The following is a 7,701-nucleotide window of genomic DNA, read 5'->3' on the forward strand; positions in this document are numbered from 1 at the left end:
AGCCGAGTGTGGTAGGCATGCCTGTAATCCCAGCTACTTAGGAGGCTGAGGCGGGAGAATCACTTGAACCCAGGAGACAGAGGTTGCAGTGAGCTGAGATTGCGTCACTGCACTCCAGCCTGGGTAACAGAACAAGATTCTGTCTCAATACAAAAATAAAAAACATATATTACTAATTACTTTAAATGTACATGATTTTTTTTTCCAACCTTGGCAAAGTAAGCTTCGAAACTGATTGAGACCTGTCTGAGATACTTTTTGGTTTACATCCTTTTACGAGGTTGCCCCTTCTTTACCTGGTCCTTTGACTAAGGGGAAGAGGTGTCCCGGGGTCTCTGGGTCTTTGTTTGTTTAGAGATGGGGGGTTCTCACTATGTTGCCCATGTAGGATTTGAACTCCTAGGCTGAAGCGAACCTTCCGCCTCAGCCTCCTGGATAGCTGGGATTACAAGCGCGCACCACCGTGCCCGCCAGGCTTTCCTGGGTCTTTTTTGTCTGCACTGCTTGATGTTCTGGGTTGCTGGTTTCTCCAGCACCTGGTCTTGGATACGTAAGAAAACCCACAGGGCTCAGCACTATGTCATTTCTCGAGTCTTACTCCCTAGCTATCTGCTGGCATGAGAATCGCTTGAACCTGGAAGGTGGAGGTTGCAGTGAGCCGAGATTGTGCCACTGCACTCTGGCCTGGGTGACAGAGCAAGATTCCGTCTCAATTAAAAAAAAAATTTTTTTTTTTACTTGCCAAGGTTAAGGACAATGCCCAGGAGACACATCTGTGCCTTTCTCCAAAGATGATTTTGAGGGCTTCAATATTTAAAGGGGAAAAGTGGACTGGAGAGAAAAGAGGGAGGAGGGTATGGGTCATCCACATGCTGCAAGAGGAAAGGAACAGGCAGTGGAAGAGTCAATTATGTATTCATCTCAGTAAATCACTTTACATTAGATAAGGGAGCACAGAGTAGCTACCCCTACAGATATTTAACCTTCTATCTGTAGCTATTGACTCAGGAACAAAAGGAAAGACAGCTAGTTGCATGACTCAGCTTTCAGCTTAATTTTTTCCTTTTGGAAGAGTGAATTGGGGTCCTGTGTTTTTAGTTTCCTTTCACAAGGGGAAGAAAGGTAAACGTCAGAATTGATACGTATGGGTCGGGTGCGGTGGCTCATGCTTGTAATCCCAGCACTTTGGGAGGCTGAGGTGGGCAGGTCACCTGAGGTCAGGAGTTCGAGACCAGCTTGACCAGCATGGCGAAACCCCGTCTCTGTTAAACATACAAAATTAGCTGGGCGTGGTGGCCCATGCCTGTAATCCCAGCCACTCGGGAGGCTGAGGCAGGAGAATCACTTGAACCCAGGAGGTAGAGGTTACAGTGAGCCGAGATCGTGCCACTGCACTCCAGCCTGGATACCAGAGTGAAACTCCATCTAAAAAAAAAAAAAAAAAAAAAAAGAATTGATATACAACATATGATGATACAAAAGGGCTTGACAACAAACTTGCTATGTATATAACAAAGACCAACAGGTTGCTTATGAAAAAAATGAAAATATTTTACCCCAGAATACATTTCTTTGACATACTTTGAAATGGCTGCCGCTTGGCCATCTTGACAGCAGCGGCCTGGCAGAGCTGTCTGAAGTGGGGAAAATGTGCATCTGTAGAGAATCTTCACGAATGCATCCATGTCCCCTCCCTTTCTCTTCCTTTTCCTGGATCCAGAAGAGATTGAGAATCCGGCACCTTTAAAAGTCTTCACCATCAGGCTGAGTGCGGTGGCTCATGCCTGTAATCTCAGCACTTTGGAAGACCAAGAAGGCCAGATCACCTGAGGTCAGGAGTTCGAGACCAGCCTGACCAACATGGCGAAACCCTGTCTCTACTAAAAATACAAAAATTAGCCTGGCATGGTGGTACATACCTGTAAGCCCAGCTACTTGGGAGGCCGAGGCAGGAGAATTACTTGAACCCAGGAGGCGGAGGTTGCAATGAGCCGAGATCGCACCACTGCACTCCAGCCTGGGCAACAGATTCTGTTTCCAAAAAAAAGCCTTCACCATCAATTCTCTCTGAGGGAGGATACTTCATCTGCATAATAAGGCCACCTTTGCCAGCCAAGCCTCTTCTCCCCCTCCCATAATCTGGGTGACCAGAATCTAAAACTTCATTTTTTCTGTAACCTCAAAGTGTTATTTAAGGAGGCTCCTGTGTACACATGTTAAATACATCTGGATGCCTTTTCTCCTGTCAATCCATTCACCTCGTGTCAGTGATTTTCAGTGAACCTTTAGAGGGCCAACAGCCTGTGGCCCCCACACTTGAATTTCTGGCCATGTGTGATCTTCCATCTAAAGGTTTCATCCACGGGAAAAAGCATAAAAGAGATTATTTTCATTTGATGAGGAGATATATAAAAGGGATTCAGAATTGATATGGTTTAGTCATGGAGATATGTGCTAGCCTATGTGACTCTGGCCTAAAATTAACCATATTGTTTCTTCTTTTTCCCCTTCCCCTTCCCCCTCTTCCTACTCCTCCTGCCCCTCCTCATCCTCTTCTCTTTCTCCTTCTCCTTCTTCTTCTCCTTCTTCTTCTTCAAAGGAGTTCCCCTCTTGTTGCCTAGGCAGGAGTGCAGTGGTGAGATCTCAGCTCCCGAGTTCAAGTGATTCTCCTGCCTCAGCCTCCTGAGTAGCTGGAATTACAGGCACCTGCCACCACATCTGGCTAATTTTTTTGTATTTTTAGTAGAGACGGGGTTTCATCATGTTGGCCAGGCTGATCTTGAACTCCCGACTGCAGGTGATCCACCTGCCTCACCCTCACAAAGTGCAGGGATTACAGGCATGAGCCACTGCGCCCAGCTTTTTTTTTTTTTTTTTTTTTTTTTTTGACGGAATCTTGTTCTGTCACCAGACTGGAGTGCAGTGGCACAATCTCAGCTCACTGCAACCTCTGCCTCCCAGGTTCAAGTGATTCCCCTGCTTTAGCCTCCCAAGTAGCTGGGACTACAAGCGTGTGCCTACCATGCCTAGCTAATTTTTGTATTTTTTAGTAGAGATGGGGTTTCACCATGTTGGCCAGGATGGTCTCCATCTCTTGATCTCGTGATCCACCCGCCTCAGCCTCCCAAAGTGCTGGGATTACATGGGATTACAGGCTTGAGTCACCGTGCCCGGCCCGCAGCTTTTTTTTTTTTTTTAGAGACAGTCTGACTCTGTCACCCAGGTTGGAGTACAGTGGGTCATAGCTCACTGCAGCCTTGAACTCCTGGGTTCAAGCAATCCTCCCCCCTCAGCCTCCCAAGTAACTGGTACTACAGTTGTATGCCATGATGACTGGCTAATTTTTCTTTCATTTTTTATTTTTGTAGAGACAGGGTCTCACTATGTTGCCAAGTCTGGTTTCAAACTCTTGGCCAGGCTGATCTAGAACTCTTGACCTCAAATGATCCTCCCACCTCGGCCTCCCAAAGTGCTGGGATTGCTGGTTTGAGCCATCGCACCTGGACTAAACATAATATTTCTGACAGTCATATGTTAGAAATTTCTAAAAATGGGCCAGGTGTGGTGGCTCATGCCTGTAATCCCAGGACTTTGGGAAGCTGAGGTGGGTGGATCACTTGAGGTCAGGAGTTCAAGACCAGCCTGGCTAACATGGTGAAACCCTGTCTCTACTAAAAATATAAAAAATTAGCCAGGTGTGGTGGCATGCACTTGTAATTTCAGCTACTTGGGAGGCTGAGGCAGGAGAATTGCTTGAACCCGGGAGGCAGAGGTTGCAGTGAACTGAAATTGCACCACTGTACTCCAGCCTGGGCAACAGAGCAAAATTCTGTCTAAAAAGAAAAAAAAAAAAAAGGAAAGAAAGAAGGAAGAAAGAAAAGAAAAATTTTTAATGGAAAAGATAATTGTCATTTTTTGCTTATTTAGAAATAATGGAACTCTGCCTGTGAGAAGACACCCTGAGTATATCTGCTTTAAGTTTTATTTATTTATTTACTTACTTATTTGAGACAGAGTTTTGCTCTTGTTGCCCAGGCTGAAATGCAATGGCGCAATCTCTGCTCACTGCAACCTCTGCCTCCCAGGTTCAAGCGATTCTCCTGCCTCAGCCTCCCGAGTAGCTGGGATTACAGGCACCCACCACCACACCCAGCTAAGTTTTGTATTTTCAGTAGAGACGGAGTTTCGCCATGTTGGCTGGGCTGGTCTTGAACTCCTGATCTCAGGTGATCCGCCTGCCTCGGCCTTCCAAAGTGCTGGGATTATGAGCATGAGCCACCGTGCCTGGCCAAGTTATTGTTATGTTCTCTTAGAGTAGGGCCCAGCCAACAATGGCCTGTGACCAAATATGGACCACTGTTTCTGGTTTTGTTTTTGTTTTGAGATGGAGTTTCGCTCTTGTGGGCCAGGCTGGAGTGCAATGGCATGATCTCGGCTCACTGCAACCTCTGCCTCCTGGGTTCAAGTGATTCTCCTGCTTCAGCCCCCCCAAGTAGCTGGGATTACAGGTGCCTGCCACCAAGCCCACTAATTTTTGTATTTTTAGTAGAGACAGTTTTCACCATGTTGGCCAGGCTGATCTCAAACTCCTGACCTTGGTGGACCTCTGCTTTTGTAAATAAAGTTTTATTGGAACACAAAAAATGATTAGCATTTCTATATATTATCACTCAAATTTGAAACACAATACCATACATAATTGCTCCAGAGAAGATAAAATACTTAGGTATACAGCTAACAAAACATGTAAAGGGTTAGTATTTTTAAAATTACAAAATATAGGCCGGGCATGGTGGCTCATGCTTGTAATCCCAGCACTTTGGGAGGCTGAGGTGGGCAGATCACCTGAGGCCAGGAGTTCCAGACCAGCCTGGCCAACTGGTGAAATCTCATCTCTACTAAAAAATACAAAAATTAGCAAGGCATGGCGGCGCACGCCTGTAATCCCAGCTACTCGGGAGGCTGAGGCAGGAGAATCGTTTGAACCTGGGAGGCTGAGGTTGCAGTGAGCAGAGATTTCGCCATTGCACTCCAGCCTGGGTGACAAAGTGAAACTCCTTCTCAAAAAATAAAAAAAAAAATTACAAAATATAAATGAAAGAAATCAGAGGAGATCCAGATAAATAGAGACATATCATGTTCACGGATCGGAAGACAACACGGTAGAAAGGAGCAGGGCGCAGTGGTTCACGCCTGTAATCCCAGCACTTTGAGAGGCCTAGGTGGGAGGATGGTTTGAGGCCAGGAATTCAAGATCAGCCTGGGCAACATAGTGAAACCCTCTCTCTGCAAAAAATGCAAACATTAGTCAGATGTGATAGTATGCACCTACAGTCCCAGCTACTCAGGAGGCTGAGGTAGGAGGATTGTTTGAGCTCGGGAGAAGATCAATGCTGTAAGTGAGCCGTGATTGCACCACTGCACTCCAGCCTGGATGACGAAGTGAGACTCTGTCTCAAAAAAAATAAAGGCCAGAAAAAGCCAAACCTGCTGGGTTACATTCCCTGAGGGTTGGGAACTCTTGGTCACAAGATATTCATGGTTGAGGGAACAAGGTAATAATGTTAACTAACTGAATAAAGACCCAGAACTTATGGAAATGTCCTAGTACTTTAAGAAGAAAAAACATTCTTAGTTTAAGAATAGGTTTTGCTTTAGAGATGAGTAACATAGGAAAGTGACAACACAGCCTGTCACAAGCTGATCAGAAACCTTTGCAATAGAGTACACTATTATTTTTTATTATTTAATTTAATTAATTTATTTTTGAAACAGGACCTCGCTCTGTCACCCAGGCTGGAGTGCAGTGGCACAATCTTGGCTCACTGCAACCTCAACCTCCCTGGCTCAGGCGATCCTCCCACCTCAGTCTCCCCAGTAGCTGGGACTACAGGTGTACATGCATCACCATGAGCAGCTCATTTTTTTGGTACTTTAATTTTTTATTTTTTTGTATTTTTAGTAGAAACGGGGTTTCATCGCATTAGCCAGGATGGTCTCGATCTCCTGACCTCATGATCCACACACCTCGGCCTCCCAAAGTGCTGGGATTACAGGCGTGAGCCACCGCGCCCAGCCTTTGGTACTTTTTATAGAGACAGAGTCTTACTATGTTGCCCAGGCTGATCTCAAACTCCTGAGCTCAAGCCATCCTTTTGCCTCGGACCCCCAAAGTGTTGAGATTCCAGGCATGAGTCACCACTCCCAGCCTAAAAAATCCTCGTGACCTCAAGCCTGACAAAGTGTCATACATGATGCAAAATCACAGTCCAGCAGATCGAGACCATCCTGGCTAACACGGTGAAACCCCGTCTCTACTAAAAAATACAAAAACTAGCCGGGCGTGGTGGCCGGCGCCTGTAGTCCCAGCTACTCGGGAGGCTGAGGCAGGAGAATGGCGTGAACCCGGGAGGCAGAGCTTGCAGTGAGCTGAGATCCGGCCACTGTACTCCAGCCTGGGTGACAGCGAGACTTCGTCTCAAAAAAAAAAAAAAAAAAAAAAAAAAAGAAAATGTGATTAATTGGGCTTCAAAACCAAAAATTTTTGCCCTCAGAGAGACTCTTTGAAGAGAGTGAAAAGACAAGCTACAGACTGGCAGAAAATATTTTGACAGTTTCTTATAAAACTAAACATGCAACTACCATATGACCCAATATTACATTCCTGGGCATCTATCCCGGAAAAATGAACATTTACGTTCATGCAGAAACCTGTACAATGAATGGCTTTAGCAGCTTTATCCATAACAGCCAAAAACTGGAATTAGCCCAGATGTTGCTCAGTGAGTGAATGGTTAAACAAATGGTGGTACCTCCATATGATAAATGCAACAGCTTAGTTGGATCTCAAAAGAATTATGCTGAGTGAAAAAAAAGCCAATCTCAAAGGTTTTGTACTGTGTGATTCCATTTATGTACCATTCTTGAAATAACACAATTACAGAAATGGAGCAGGGATTAGTGGTTGTCAAGGAGACAGGGATGGGGAAAAGGGGCTATGAAAGGCTAGCAGCAGCTCTTTGTGCTGAGGGAATGATTCTGAATCTCAGTGGTAGTGGTTGTTACATGAATCTACGCATGTGATTCATGTAACAAATTATTTGTGTGTGTATATGTGTGTGGTGCAATTGCATAGCAGTACACACACACACACACACACAAATTAGTGCTTGTAAAACTGAAGAAATTTGAATTAAATTGGTGGATTGTACCAGTATCAATTTCCTCCTTTTGATATTATGCTATAGTTATGCAAAAATTGCGTAAATTATTCACAGAACCTTTGTACTTTTTTTTTTCCAACTTCAACAGAATGTATAATTATTTCTTTTTTTTTTTGAAATGGACTCTCGCTCTGTTGCCCAGGTTGGAGTGCAGTGGCGTGATCTCGGCTCGCTGCAAGCTCTGCCTCCCAGGTTCACGCCATTCTCCTGCCTCAGCTTCCCGAGTAGCTGGGAATACAGGCGCCTGCCACCACGCACAGCTAATTTTTTGTATTTTTAGTAGAGACAGGGTTTCACTGTGTTAGCCAGGATGGTCTCTATCTCCAGAGCTCGTGATCCACCCGCCTTGGCCTCCCAAAGTGCTGGGATTACAGGCGTGAGCCACCACACCCGGCTTATTATTTCTAAATTAACAGTTAAAAAGGCAGTGAGTGGTGGCTCCCACCTGTAATCCCAGCACTTTGGGAGGCTGAGGCAG

Source organism: Piliocolobus tephrosceles, chromosome 12, assembly GCF_002776525.5.
Source record: "Piliocolobus tephrosceles isolate RC106 chromosome 12, ASM277652v3, whole genome shotgun sequence".
NCBI classification, from domain to species: domain Eukaryota; kingdom Metazoa; phylum Chordata; class Mammalia; order Primates; family Cercopithecidae; genus Piliocolobus; species Piliocolobus tephrosceles.